At 43.3% G+C, this 15760-nt stretch overlaps 1 long non-coding RNA gene across 1 annotated transcript in view; it reads right to left on the reverse strand.

Moving 5' to 3' along the window:
* Nucleotides 1-2776: 2776 nt before the first annotated feature.
* Nucleotides 2777-15760, reverse strand: part of LOC135619310 (uncharacterized) — a 35166-nt gene continuing 22182 nt past the window's right edge. Inside the window, exon 3 of the long non-coding RNA XR_010489367.1 lies at nt 2777-3041. This is a non-coding gene — a long non-coding RNA (uncharacterized LOC135619310). The remainder of the gene's footprint in view (nt 3042-15760) is intronic.

Raw genomic sequence — 15760 nt, forward strand, 5'->3', positions numbered from 1 at the left:
TTACATAAGCTATCCCAAGGCTCAAAGCTTATGGGGGATCCTAAGCTCTATAGATGGGGGATCCTAAGCTCGTATCAACCTCAACATAAGCTTCGATAAATGAGATTATCACTTTAAGATAATTAAAATATTATTTTAATATAAAAGCAACAATTATTATGATAACGATAATAGCCAAAGATTATTTGCTTGATACCCATCACTTGCATAAGTTGTCCCAAGGCTCAAAGCTTATGGGGGATCCTAGACCCTTAGTCATGGATCTTTCTTTTATAAATTTGCTTGAATCTGTTTGAGTATGGAAGTACAAAAGTAAATCATAATTACTCCATCGAAAAGAGATAAATCATAATGAGACTCATCTTATAAGGGGGTTTAGATCGGTTTAAGTCAACCAAATCTAATTTATTTCTTACATTACTAATGTGGATCTTCAAATTTTGAAAAACTTCTTAACTTGCTCTTCTTCCGGAATGATCATCCCCGGAGTCACTTGAGCTATGACAGTGGTCGCTGTAATAAGTCAATAGGTCATTGCTCCTCACTTTAGGCAAGGAGATATTTTCTCCTCCAACACTTGACAAAGCTCAGAGCTCTCCTAACTCTAAAATTAGATCTCAAATTAATATAATATATTTTGATTGACTAATACAAAGAGATGTGAGAATAAAAAAAGGATAAGGGTAGAATTTATGTTATTTAAATGATATTCACTCATAAAAATAATTAAATAAATTCAAGAATTAAATATAACCTTGCTATTCCCAATATCAAAAGTATTTTCACTACTAAAAGAGAGACGTAATGAAAATTATAGCCCAATAATAAAGGCATCTGTAGATATATATCTGGGGTTATGTCTATTGATATGACTACTTGATCATTCAATAATACATGGGAAGGACTGATTCACTCTCCCAATAAGTTTCAGCATTGAGACTTTTGATTTAGAAATCCCTTAATTATCTACTCTAATAGACTAAAAGGTCAACAACCTATATGCTTTCATTAGTATGTGAAAGAGATAGACGCTTAGAATCCAATCCTCTCCAAGTGAAAGGACTAAGGAGAAACTCACTAACCCCTTCAAAAGAGGATGGCTTCTTAGGAACTACAATATGGATGATAATTCTATCGGCTTTGCAAAGACTATAAGGGTAGCCTATGAAGTACTAAGAAGCGATTGAGAGGTCAATGCAAAAAAAAGATATAGTAAAAGAAAGTGTAAAGATCTTTATTTATGGTAGATTAAGCAAATAATGATCCCTAATCTTGATATATAAGAATGGATCAATGATTTAATTTCTACTAGCAAAGATGAAGCAAAGTAAATACCAAAACATGTGTTACCTCCCAAGATTTAAGTGTGATTTGAATTGACAAAAGCAATATGTTTGCATGAAAATATAAGATTTTCCTAGGGAGGTAAAATGTGAATTCATTTGTTTTATGTCGAAGCTCAAATTCCTTTATCAACTAAGTGAAGAAAAAGATTGGTAAATCTCATACATACATACTATTGCAGTAAAAATCAAAATATTGGATGAAATTATGCACCTCTTAAATGATGTAACTTATATTCTGAAAATGATAAAGATTTTTTTGTGACACACATAATGATAGGTAATTCGTATTATTTTCATTATATAGATAATAAGGTGGAGAGCTTGTGATCTCTTTCCTGAAACAGATATATCTATTGTGTAAATCAACCGATTCTTGCAAAGCCTAATGTTGTACTTAAAAGCCAATTGATTTTTCAGATATATTATAAAATATATAAAATGAAAAAAAAATGCTGAGATTGCAAAGATTGATATGCACTTTTAATTAAGCTCATAACTTGGCAAGTTTCCTTTGTGAACAAAGATTATGTATTCAAAAATGTTTACTTTAGTCAAAAATTTGAGACTATGTATCGATGAATATAGATAAAGAAATCACGTCAATCTTGTGAGCGTTTTTGTCGAGTTTGTACGTTATCACTTTACTGATCTCGTGTTAGTAGCCTAAAATCCTTTTCAGGGCCCCCGAAGTTTTAATGATGAAGAATTCTCGATGATAGATTTGAAAGGATTTTGAAATTACAACTTGTTACTGTAATTCCTCAATATTTTTTCTTGATCCTCCTCTCTCCACGACAAACAATGTTAATTCCTCAATATTTTTCTCTCTTTCTCCTCAATTTTATTTATATTTAAATATATTTATCTTATATAAATATTATTATTATCAATTAAGTTTGATAATAATTTTATTTTTTTATTAAAAAAATTCATGGATTCTCTACCCCCATCGAGGACTGACTCCCCCATTCCCCGCCTCCCACCTCATCTAAATGGGGAATAAGGTGAGACCGAGGGATGAGACAAGGGAAGCATTACCCGCGGGTTTATAGGAATGTTTGATATAATGAATGGCAGGTGACGCCACCTGTTTGGGGACTCAGCATTAATAACCTCATTCTTGTTTTGTGCGTCCCAAACACAATGGTTAAATATGGTATTATATCAAACTATTTAAACTGACTAAACCGCCGTCTTAAATATAAAAATCTCTATTAAAACATCTAAATTGGTTAATACATTGTTGCATAAATAACAGATCTTAAGTTTGAATTCACATGTGAACAATATATTATTTGATGTAATAAACATTTATTTTAATTTTTTTTTAAAAAATTACAAGTAATGCAAGAGATGCAAAGTCATTTATATGGTGGTTCCAATAACATCATCAGGTCCCAGAAAAATCGATCAGCAAAAGCATCAGAACAGATCTCACAAACACTAAAAGGTCGTTTACTTAAGAATGTGCCCATTGAAGAGCAACAGGTAGAGTAGTCAAACTTAAAACCAGGGAATAAAACAAAGATGAATATGGTACATACACAGCCTACGATGACAAATAGTTTTAATTTCAGACTAATTTACACCGAAACACCATAAGAGGATGCTTAAGGAATGTCACTAACTCTTTCCCGAATAGCTTGTAGACCTGCAAGTCAGACTTCAAGATATTATAGGATCCTGAGCCATTCACTGCACCACAAAAAGAAATCGCCATAAAAAACATGTCACTTTTTCATTGTCATGGAACCAAATCTCCATTGTTTATAATGCACTCAAAAGGAAACCAAATATAACGACGATTAGGTAAAATATAAAAAAATAAGAATCATAAGGTAATTTCATATGGTCATTCATAACATGGACCACAGCGAGTATCAAAGCGATCACAGAGTAACCCAGCAAGAGAAACCCCTACTCCCAATTAACACCTAACAGTATAAAAAGACATGACAAATTTACTCTCATCCACCAATCTCTCCACCTGAGATATGGTATTTTTCTAACATGCTTTCATCAACTACTATGAACCGAACTCATCATAAGTGATATTTCATTGTTTCACAAATAAAACAGCATACCAAGTTTTGCACAATTTATCTTTTAGTAAAGATGGACAGCGTATCACAGATACATCCTTTTGCAAGTTTTATATGTTTCATACATTTGCAAAAATAGCAAGTAATTTCTGTGTACGAGGCAATTGCCAGTACCAAGGTCTGGATATTCAGTGTTATCAACATAATGGATTTTTGAAAGTCACCTAAAGCATCAATTTGTGATTTCTAATGGTTAGAATTTGATAATAAATAGAATCACGTAATGGTGACTTTACAGAAATAGGAGAGGGAAAAAAGATTCTTTTTATTTGCAAGAGTTGCTTTAAAGTAAATTAGGAGCAAATAAAACAACTTTAAAAAATCTTTTGGAGATTTCACCTCAGATTTTTCTTAGTTTCTGAACAATTATATAATTGAGCAAGTCATGTATTAAGTAGTTATTTTCACTTTCTTGCGTTGCTGATGTTCTCACGATGTTCTTTCTTGGCAAAGTAAAAAGTAATAATAAGTCAAATTACCTAAAATTGACATTCCACAACACTAAGCTTTGATTCAAGGCAACAAAACTTATTAGCAACATGTCACTTTTATCACCTTTACAGCAGAATTAATGCAGAGATTAACAAAAAATCTTGAACTTAAAACATGCCCATAATTGAACTGATAAAAGAGGAAAAAGAAAAGAGTAAATACATAAGAGTGAATTGCCAAATCCAACCACAATGATATGTTTGACAAATTCATGAAGCTTATGATTGTCTTAACCAGCATAAGATGTCAAAATCTTATGGAAATCATATGTTATTAATAGTTTAATACACTCTACTGGTGTATCATTACAGGGTGGTACACACATCTATGACCAGACCAGCATCCAGACATCCCCATTTTGCCTGGCCAAACAGATTGGAAGCTAGAAATTATCAGGCCAAAATATGTGTTTAGGGTAAGTTGCTCAAAACCAATTATTCTTAACCCATTTAATCTACAGGTGTCTTTGGTAACATGGATAAGTAATGAGAAATGCTGATTTTCACATTGATGTTTGGATAAGATAATCTTAATCACAGCTCTTTGCCAAACAGATTGAAATTCAGAAGTATCCTGGCGAAAACTAGTGTTCTGCCTAACATTGGTCAAAAACCAATCATTCTATCCACAAGTCTCAAAACTTGGTCTGATATCAATATTGATCCTCAGTCGGACCATACTGTCTCAAGTTGTGTAAAATGTTCATCAAATAATCTACAGAAATAATCTTTCCATCTTTCCTACATATCACTATCATTTTTTTTTCATACTCATGCATTCAATCTTACCTAAATCTTGAGATATATCTTTTTTTTCATACTCTTTCTTCGGAGCCTTAACAATTTGAGATATATCTTTTTTTGTCCTTCGTACCTAACTATATATCTTGCCAAACCGTCAGCACTTCTTTTGCCACTTATTTAGATTTTATATTTATTTTAAAGTTCTCATTTTTATCATGATCTTAGTAGTAATTGCTTTTTGAACTTCCTCGTACCACTACCAGGCTACACATCTACCTTTTGGTTACCCTAGAATCTCCTTTGTCGTGTTCCAAATTTTATTGATCATCATAGTCTATATGATATTTCTATTAGCTTCGTCAAAGTTCCAAATGTCCTCTTTCTCTATTGTATACTTAAAAATCCTTATATTATTGCCTTTAAAAAGTCAACCTAGTCGGGGTAATTTTTTAACACTTTTTTCTCTTCCATTTTGTCCAACAGATACTTATACCAACAATCTATGGTTTATCAAACATTCATTAGGTATAACTTTATAATCCTTACGGATAATTCTAAAGGAAAAAAGTTTAATTAACTATAATTACAAAAAATATATGATAATAATTTCTTATGAAAGTGCAACATTGCCATTCAGTTCATTATGTGTCTTGAGTAAAGATAATGTTCCACGAACCTCAAGCCGTGACTGCGTGGCTGACACGGCTTGGTCCAACTAGCGACGTCCAGGATCGTCCTGAGGGCGAAGATCTCGGTCGATCGGGTCAAGACTGGACTTGGTGACGACGCGCTTCTCCCCCGAACTTGTTCGCCGTTGCTTCTTTGCATCCATTGCAAGAGCAATGAGTGGCACTGGTGTCGATAAGCCGAGAATTGTGTTGATGGTATCAACACACATGAATGCTTTGAGCCATGTCCATGTCAAACATTGACATTTTATTACACTTCTTGACACGTGTCATGTAGTGCAAACACTACACATAAACTATATCCATTCATTTTATATTAGCGTCTTACACCAATGATGGGCTACCGAATCATTCACATAAGGCCTCAATACATGTTATGTTGAGATCTGTCAAATCTGCTATGGTTTGACTTTTTGAGATCTGCCAAGATCTGTGGTGATTTTATTATTGACATACTACCTTATATGATATGATAGACTAGGATATGATTGTTGATTTATTCCTGATTTATTTGTTATATATTTCCTAGATTAGCACCTAGATCTATTTAGGTAGTTCTTTACTTTTTTTTCTTTATTCTGGTTCGACTATATGTAAAAGTGAAACTCTCTTCTTCTATTGTCTTGTTCATGGTATCAGAGCAAGGTTAGGTTCTTTTTTTTTTCTCTGTCGTATATGGTATACTGTCACGGACTTAGCTGGAATTGCCTAAGTCGTGCTTGCGATTTGCATCCGCAAAGATCAGCCCACTTGCAACCTCTCGCAGGTCCCGAAGGACTTGTAAAAGAGAATGTTAATTAGTTCGAAGAACGAGCGACGGACAAGTCCTGACATCTCGCGAAAAGGGGGAAGCTTTACAAGCAATTCAGCGAGCACCTTGCGTGCACAAGAGAAAAGAGGGAGAAGGGGAAAACAAGGACTTTAGAGGGTTGAACAAAACAGCGACAAGTCCACAAACAGCTGCTCACAAAGTGCCGGGCGCGACAACAAGTTCCCGTCAAGGTAACGTGCGAACTTGCGAAAGATTGTTCAACGCCCGACACTATACCGAAGCCCCATCCCCCATGGTGCCACCCGGGTGGTTCCAGGGTGCTGAGATGGCTGACGTTTTGTGTGCAGCAGCGGGCTGCAGAAAACAACCCGTGGCATGTGAAAACGGAGCTGTTTTGGGCCTATTTTGCTCGGTTCGATGAGCAATCGCATTGTAGCACTGCAACTTGTTCGAACTTACATTTTTACAAGCAAAATGACTTAAAACTAAGACAAAACATATTGCCAAGCAGCTGTACATGTAGATGAGAGCGACGAACAGTTCGTTGAACGGAGTTGTTGTGGGTGCACGATAATCGTTCGTGACATTCTCCCCCACTCAAGCTGTCGACGCCCTCGTCGACGCTTGTTGATAGTTGTTGATGATTGCTTCTTCATGTCGTAGGGCGTCTTCAGGCTCCCAACTGGTTTCAGTTCGAGGAAGCTTTCGCCACTTCACCAAGTACTCCAATGGATAGCTTTATCTTGCGGTCCGCTAAAATGGTTTCAACTCGCTTCTCGTAGGAGGCTGTGGTGGGGGGTAGCCGAGTTGGAACACTTCGGGAAGCATCTTGCGGATCTGAGTGTTAGGCTTTCAAGTTGCTGGCGTGAAGAACATTGTGAATTTTGAACCACGCCAGCAGTTGCAACTTGTAGGAGACGTTGCCCACCCTACTGATAATTGGGAATGGCCCTTCATACTTGCGCACCAATCCTTTATGTACTTTGTTCCTAAAGAATTGGAGTGATGCAGGTTGGAGCTTGACCAACACCAAATCGCCGATCTTGAACTCTTGCGATCGCCTTCCCAAGTCTGCCCACTTCTTCATTCTTTTTGTCACCTTCTCCAAGTAAGTCCGCGCAATATCTGCATTTCGGTGCCACTCCCTTGCAAAGTGGTAGGCTTACGGACTACTCCCAGTATACCCAATTACCATGGTGTGAGGAGTTGACGGTTGTTGCCCTGTAATGATCTCGAAGGGGCTCTTGTTGGACGCAGAGCTCCGCTGTAAGTTGTAGGAGAATTGGGCAATGTCCAACAACTTCATCCAATCTCATTGGTTAGCACTCACGGAGTGCCAAATATATTACTCTAGGAGCGAGTTTATCCTTTCAGTCTGGCCATCCGTTTGGAGGTAGAGGCTTATGGAGAAGTATAACTTTGACCCCAACAATTTGAATAGCTCAGTCCAGAATCGTCCTAGGAACCGAGCGTCTCGATCATTGATGATATTGTGCGGGACTCCCCAATACTTCACAACATCCTTCATCATCAGCTTGGTCGCCTCCTCTGCTGAACAGTGTAAGGGAGCAGCAATGAAAGTTGCATACTTAGAAAATCGATCGACCACCACGAGTATCGATTCGAGTCTCCTTACTACGGGCAAGCTTGATATGAAGTCCAAGGAAATGCTCTCCCACGACCTTTCTGGTACGGGCAACAACTCCAAAAGTCCCTCCGGCTTCCGTTTCTCCACCTTATCTTGTTGGCAAGTGAGGCACGTTCGAACATATTCCTCTACATCAGTCCCCATCTTCGGCCAGTAGAAGGCCCTCTCCAGGAATCGTGACACTCTCTTAAGAGTTCACGTCTCAGATTGTCCACTCGAAGAATATAGACCCTATTCTCTTTGGTGTAAACGAGTCCCTCCTGGACCCAAAACCGTCGTGCCTTACCTTCTTTAATGAGCTGTATCAGGGCTTCTTCCTGGGGATCACTGTACAGTCCATCCCTGATCCTAGAAAGGAAGTTGGAGTGCAACTGACTTGCTTGGCCTCTGCCCTCCAATTGTACGGCATTCACACGCTCCACTTTCCGACTCAATGCATCGGCCACAACATTCGCCTTTCCGGGCTTATACTCCATTGTCATATCAAACTCAGCCAGGAAGTCCTGCCATCGTGCCTGCTTTGGGGAGAGTTTCTTCTGAATTTGGAAATAGCTCAAAGCGATATTGTCTGTCCTTAGAACAAATCGTGATCCAAGAAGGTAGTGTCGCCAAACTCGTAGACAGTGGATCACCGCTGTCATCCCCTTCTCGTGCACCGAATACCGCCGCTCGATCTCGTTGAGTTTGCGGCTCTCGTAGGCCACCGGATGACCCTCCTGCATGAGTACTCCCCCAATAGCGAAGTCTGAAGCATCTGTATGGACTTCGAAGGGCTCCCCATAGTCTGGCAATTTTAGCACTGGTTCTTCCAACACAGCAGCCTTCAAATCTTGGAATGCAATTTCACATTTATCAAACCACCTCTAAGGCTGCTCCTTCTTCAGCAACTCCGTCAGTGGAGTTGCACACTTCGAATACCCCGTTATGAAGCGTCGATAGTAGTTGACGAAGCCAAGGAAGGATCTCAACTTTGGCACCTTCTTTGAAGTTCGCCATTCCGCAACCACTTGCACCTTCGATTTGTCCATCCGAATCGAGCCATCACCGATTCGATGCCCCAAGAATAAGATCTCCGTTTGAGCAAAGTAGCATTTCACCCTTTTCACGAACAAAGTATTCTCCCTGAGAACCTTGAAGATTGTCTGAAGGTGCTTGACATGCTCCTCGAGCATTTAACTGTAGACGACGATATCGTGTAAGTAGATGACCACGAACTTATCCAAATACTCCTTGAATAGCTGGTTCATGAGAGTGCAAAACGTGGTTGGAGCATTGGTTAAGCCAAAAGGCATCACCAAGAACTCAAACGCTCCATACCTGGTTACGCAGGTAGTCTTCGCTTCGTTGCCCTCAGCAATGCGCAACTGCCAATACCCCGACCGAAGGTCGAGTTTTGAGAAATACTTGGCTTTGCCCAACTGATCGAACAAGTCCGCGATAAGCGGTATGGGATACTTGTTCTTTACCATCACTTTGTTGAGGGCTCGGTAATCGACGCATAACCGGAGGCTCCCATCTTGTTTCTTCTGGAAGAGAACTGGAGCTCCGAATGGTGCTTTAGAGTTACGGATGAGCCCACCGCTTAGCAGTTCACCTAACTGCTTTCTGAGTCTGCCAACTCTAGTGGGGGCATGCAATAGGGTGGTCTCGCTGGAGGCTTCACTCCCGGCTCCAGCACGATGTTGTGATCCACGCCTTTGCGTGGCGGAAGAGTCTTTGGCAACTCGGGTGGCATAACGTCAGTGAACTCTTTCAGGACGTTCACCACCACAACAAGCTCATGAATAGCCTTCTCGTCGAGTGGCTCTAGCTTCATAGCAGCCACGAATGTTAATTCACCTTTTCGCACCCCTTTCTTTAGTTGTAATGCCGATATATGTTGGGGTTCCTTGGCTCCTCTCTTAGAGACGGGAACCACACAGGGGTCGTCACGTCCCATCATATATAGGGAGTTAAGGAACGGTATTGGCACCAACTTGGCCGCGTGCATAAATTTCATTCCAAGAATCACTTGGAAGTCATCCAGTGGCACCGCCATCATGTTTGTGCTCCCGCTCCATGTTCCGATCTTGATGGGAACTCCCTTTGCCAACCCGGAGATTTGCTTGGCCTTCGAGTTCACTGCCTTCATTCGACTTAGGCTCTTCTCCAAGATCAGCCCAAGTCACTTTACTTTTCGATCGGCGATAAAGTTGTGGGTAGCACTCGTGTCCACCATTGCACGAGTTGTTTGGCCATTGAGCTTGATGTCTACGTACATCAACTCACCACTTCCTGCTTTTTGTAGCCTTGTCTTCGTGTTCTCCCCTACTTGACCCCGCATGGCGTTCAACAAACACATTGCTCCCATCCGGGGTCCTTGCGACTCCTCACCGTCGCTGTTGGATTCAGAACTACTCGAACTAAGAGCGACAGCCTTGCCCTTGTCCGATCTGGGGGGGTGCATGGAAGCTGTTAAAACATTGAGTGCATGTTTTTGTGGGCACTCCCTTACCATGTGCGGCCCTCGGCACAAGAAGCACCCGCCAGGTTTTGGGGCCTTGCCTTTCGGGCTTGGCCCTTTGTGGGAACTCTTCTTCCGTTATTCGCCCCTGAGCTCCTTCCCTCGAGAATATTTTGGAGGGCAATTGCCTGAAGATTGTTTCCTTCTTCCCAGTCTTTAGAGGAAACAAAGTCGATGAGCCTTTCTGCGGCAGCAATTGGCTCGATCACATCGGCGACATTCTTTCGATGTAGTTCTTGTTGAGCCTATGACTTCAAACTATCGAAGAAGCTGAACAGCTTATCCTTCTCGGACATGTCCAGTATGTCCAGCATTAGCGCAGAAAATTGCTTCACGTAGTCTCGAATGGAAGTACTCTGACGGAGTTGTCTCAACTTCCTTCTTATGACGAACTCTGTGTTCTCCGGTAGGAACTGAGTTCTCAACTCCCGCTTCAAGTCCTCCCATATTGTAACGGACAAACTTCTAAACAAGATGTTGGATGTAATGCTTATGTCTGTCCGTTGTCTTTTGGCATGTTCATGCCTTGTACAGCAGGTAGAGGGGCGGCCGAAGGCTAAATAGTCCCATGTTAGTTGGATTGGTGGCCTCTTTAGGCTTATAAATAAAGGTTATGTCATGTGGACACATACGAGAGCTTTTCGGTCTGTAATGGACCATTTTACCCTTTGTTGTGCCACTATTCAGAGCTTGTAAAGTCTGTTTGTAATTTGCATTGTCTATGAAGTGTTTTTCGGACATGTTTGCTTATGGATCCCGATTGAGGCGTTCTCTTTAACCCGTTCTATCTTTTGTTGGTCCTAAGGGACAATGGGAGGCTTCGGGGAGGCTGACCTTTGCGGACGGACGCGCGAGGGTGCCGCACGCCTTAGGCAAAACCAGCTAAGGTCGTGACATAATGGTATCAGAGCGGGACAAGCACTCATAGAAACACTTGACATGCAAACGTGGGGGACCTAGCGGAGCTGCGTTGAGGGCAGTCAGCACACGCGCGACCGTTTGAGGGAAAACGGGCATGGAGATGTAGGGAAAAGAGTCGCTCAGAGGAGCGAGCATCTGAGATTGGCATTCAGAGGAATGGCCAACCCTTCGCGCAAGAGGCACCACGAGAACAGACAAGCTTGGAAGAATTTGGAGAGCACAAAGGTTGGGATGGCTGAGTTTGAGCTACGGCTCAACTTTGACAACTATACTTGATGGTGCTCTAGGCAAGCGAGGCGCTTGGCAAGAATGAGACCATCCAAGGTGAAATGAGTTGCTCAGCGACCGAAAGAGTTGTGCAAAGCTCACAGAGGTGAGGGGAATTGCTAACTCGAAGAATTCGGTACTCATGCATGGGCTTGTATGTGGACGATGGAATGTTCGTGGTCATCCCAAGGCGACTGAGACTCGGCGTCATGGAGCATTGAAACTTTCTCTTCGGCATGTGAAGGATACGTCCGTAGGAGGCTGAAGTGTGCAATGAGTTCAGCATGTTGCTAGGCCTTGAGGGGTGCAGCGGGGGTTGTATGGACGTGGAGTTGCAATCTAGCAAGTGCGTTTGCAGGAGGCAGAACAATGCACAGTTTGTTCAGCAGATCGGAGTAGTCCAAGGGGATGGTGGTCTCCGAAATGAAGAGAGATGTTGCTCCAACGGGACAGTTATCTAGGAGGGATAAGTCTCGGCACTCCAGAGGGAGAATCATGTGAGACGGACTTCACATGTTGAGGAGGAGTACCTCACAAACAACAACTTCACGAAGCTCGATGGACTGAGCAAGCGACGAGGAGTTGTCGCATGATCTCGCTCGAGAGAATGCATTGGTGGATGCATTGCGAGATCAAGTGGGGGAGCGACCTAAAGCAACTTATGAAGGTACACTTGGAGTCGATGTGGAAATCAGTCTCAAGGGAGGGTTGACCCGTGGAATGGTGGGCGCGAGGGCCACCATCGAGTCAATGCAGAAACGAGGAGCGGAGCAACTTGGGTGTAACTTGGCGAAGTACCCAAGCCGCATGAAGGGAGCCAGCATAGAAGTTGGAACATGGAGCAGAGGCACAGTGCTTTCCTTAGACAGAGGTCAAGGACATGAACTCTTGCAGAGGCAAGAGTAGGATCATGTTGTTCCATGGGTCCTCCTTTCTGACGGAGCGGACTCATCTTGCATGGTGCCAAAGACGAAGGGAGCTTCGCGGCACATGCACCTTAACTCGGAGAAGCATTTGATGGAGGAACTAAGGCGACTCAATTTGCGGAGGCGAAGTTGGGTTCAGAAGGGCCTTAGCACGGGGCAAGAGGACGCAGAGGCGGGTACTCTTGAAGAATATGCCACAGTGTTGCCATTTGAGTTGCTATGAAGGAAGCAATGCGCAGCGGAGATTGTGCTGGTAGGGGTAGAGGCCCAGGATCCAGACAATGGTGCACAGATTACAGTGAAGTCGGTGGACTTCGAGAGCTACTAGGCGACGGACTGTCCTAGAGCGGTGCTTCATCTAGGTGTGACCCAGGAGTGGGTGGATGAAGATCGATTGCCAGAGGAGCGAACAAAATCGAAGGTGGAAGGGACCCTGCGATGTATTAGCAGAGGCCACACATGGAGGGTTCACAATTCGAGTTTATTCCACAAGGATCAGAATGCAATGGAGATGTTACCAGGAGGCGACATGGTGCAGCGGATCGTGGTGGAACAGTTCGTGGCAATGCGATACACACAATCAGTCCCGTGAGGGATGAGATCATATGGAGGTATGATCGGGAGCTACTGGGAGCTCCGCTTTGGTGAACAACACGACGGCAAGAAGGGCTATGGATTCAAGGAGTGAAGGCCATGGTACCGCAGAGGCGGGTCTTCCGGGCGTGCACCGAATTTTGCATCGGATGAAAACCTTGGTCATCAGCATATGGGTGTTAGGATCAAGAGCACTAAGAGGGGGGGGGTGAATTAGTGCAGCGGAAATTTTATAATAATTTAAAAACAAAAAGCTGCGTTCGTTCAAAAACGATTATGATGCAAAAGCAAATTCTCAGTTTGTATCTAAGTGCAGTTTGCGTCTTAAGCGCAGATTGCGTCTAAGCGCAGTTTTGCGTCTAAGCGCAGATTGCGTCTAAGCACAGATTGCGTCTAAGCGCAGTTTTACGTCTAAACGTAGTTTTACGTCTAAACGCAGATTTACGTCTAAACGCAGTTTTACGTTTAAACGCAGTTTTACGTCTGAACGTAGTTTTACGTCTAAACGCAGATTTACGTCTAAACGCAGTTTTACGTTTAAACGCAGTTTTACGTCTAAACGCAGATTTGCGTCTAAACTTTGAAACTCGTTTGTATATTCGCAGAAGGCAGTATGCAGTTGAAATCAAGACGTAAACGTAAACTGAAATCTGATGATTGAGCGAAGAAAGCCGATTTACGTCCGAATGCAGTTTTACGTCTAAATGTTAAAACTCGTTCGTAAAATCGTAGAGGACAGATTGCAGTTATTAATAGGATTAAAATGCAAGCGTAAACTGCAAGGAAGCTCGTTCGTAAAAGCGCAGAAAACAGTTCTGCAGAATCAAACGTAAACGTAAACTGTAATGTACGAAAATGCGAGTTTACGTCTGAATCCAGATTTGGAAGAACAGCACTTAGAACTTGTTCGTGAAAGCGCAGAGAGCAGTAGTGATGAGGGAGGTTTGCAGTAATGATAAAGTGCTCGAAATTAAACGCAAACCAGAGATTTATAGTGGTTCGGTCAGCCTTGACCTACTCCACTTTTGGCTTCCTCCACCGATGAGGTTGCCGACGTCAACTAGCTGCCTTCCTTCAATGGGCGAAGGCCAAACTTCCCTCTTACAGTTTCTCTCCTTTTGACAGGCTTAGGAGACAACCTTTACAGACCTTTCTCTCCTCACTTTACAGTTGAACACTTGAAGAACAGAAGGAGGAGACTCAAGGATTTACAACACTTTTGAGCTCTTTAGAATCACAGAAAAGATCACAATTTCGGTATGGGTCTGTGCCTTTTCAGTGCTGAATGGGTGGGGTATTTATAGGCCCCAACCCAGTTCAAAATTCGAGCTCAAAACGATCAAATCGATCTAATCCCAGAATTTCTGGGATCAGGCGGTTGCACCTCTCGACTGGAGAGGTGGCACCGCCTGGCAGAGCTCGAAGACTGAGCTCTGCCGATTGCTTCTTCTCTGCCAGAGCTCGAAGACTGAGCTCGATGGTTGCATCACCTGGCAGAGCTCGAAGACTGAGCTTGGTGGTTGCATCACCTGGCAGAGCTCGAAATCTGAGCTCGGTGGTTGCATCACTTGGCAGAGCTCCAAACTGAGCTCAAGCTGATGCACCATTCTGCCATAGCTCGAAGACTGAGCTTGGTGAATTCATCACCTTGCAAAGCTCGAGACTGAGCTCAGGCTGATGCACCACTCTGCCAAAGCTCGAAGACTGAGCTTGGTGGTTGCATCGCCTGGCAGAGCTCGGAACTTGAGCTCTGGCGGTGCAACCTCTTGGCTGGAGCGGTTGCACCTCCCAGCCGTGCAGCCCTGGCGGTTGCACCTCCTGGCTGGGGCGGTTGCACCTCCCAGCCCCTCAGCCCAGGCGGTTGCACCTCCTGGCTGGGGCGGTTGCACCTCTCAACCCCTCAGCCCAGGCGGTTGCACCTCCTGGCTGGGGCGGTTGCACCTCTCAACCCCTCAGCCCAGGCGGTTGCACCTCCTGGCTGGGGCGGTTGCACCTCCTGGTGCAATCAGGGTCCGAATGGTTCACTCCATTCGACCCACTTGAATCTTTTCAGGGGCCCAATTGCCCCAAGATTAAGCTAATGGGTTCACCTCCCATTTTCCTGCTTAATCATCGTGCTAACTACGATTATCTCTAAGACAACTTCTGCAGCTTGCTCCGATGCGTCAATCGCTTCTTCCGGCGAGTTTCCGGCCAACTTCCGTCGATCATCCGACAACCCTCGGTGATCCTTCTGCGGACATCCGGCATACTCCTGGACTTTGCGACGATCCACTTGGCGAGTTCCGACGAGCTTCGCTTGGCAAGATTCTGGACTTCTCGGATCTGTTCTCTCTGAACCTCCGACGACCGTCCGAACTTCCGTCGAACTCTCGAACTCCCAACGTGATCATGATCTTGACTCCGGCGCAACTCCTGCTGCTTGTCTTACTCTCATCGTAGTTAATCCTGCACAACAAAACAAAACTTCGATCGAGACAATTAATCCTAAGCAATTAACCAAGTTGTCCGACATGTCATTGGTCCCTCGACGCTTCGTCCGATTCTTCGGCGCATCGTCCTCTCGTGCAGCCTATTGCCCAATCGGCCAGTTGACTCCGCAACTCCGATATCCTTGGCACAATACCCGCTCTTCTTGGCCCGATGCCCGAGTCCACGGCCTGAAGCCTTCTGTCGATACGTCGACCGATCCACCGGCCCGACGTCCAATCTTCTGACATGTTCCTTCGGCACAACATGATTTTCCTACTTTAATTG

The sequence above is a fragment of the Musa acuminata genome, chromosome BXJ2-8 (genome assembly GCF_036884655.1).
Source record: "Musa acuminata AAA Group cultivar baxijiao chromosome BXJ2-8, Cavendish_Baxijiao_AAA, whole genome shotgun sequence".
NCBI lineage: Eukaryota > Viridiplantae > Streptophyta > Magnoliopsida > Zingiberales > Musaceae > Musa > Musa acuminata.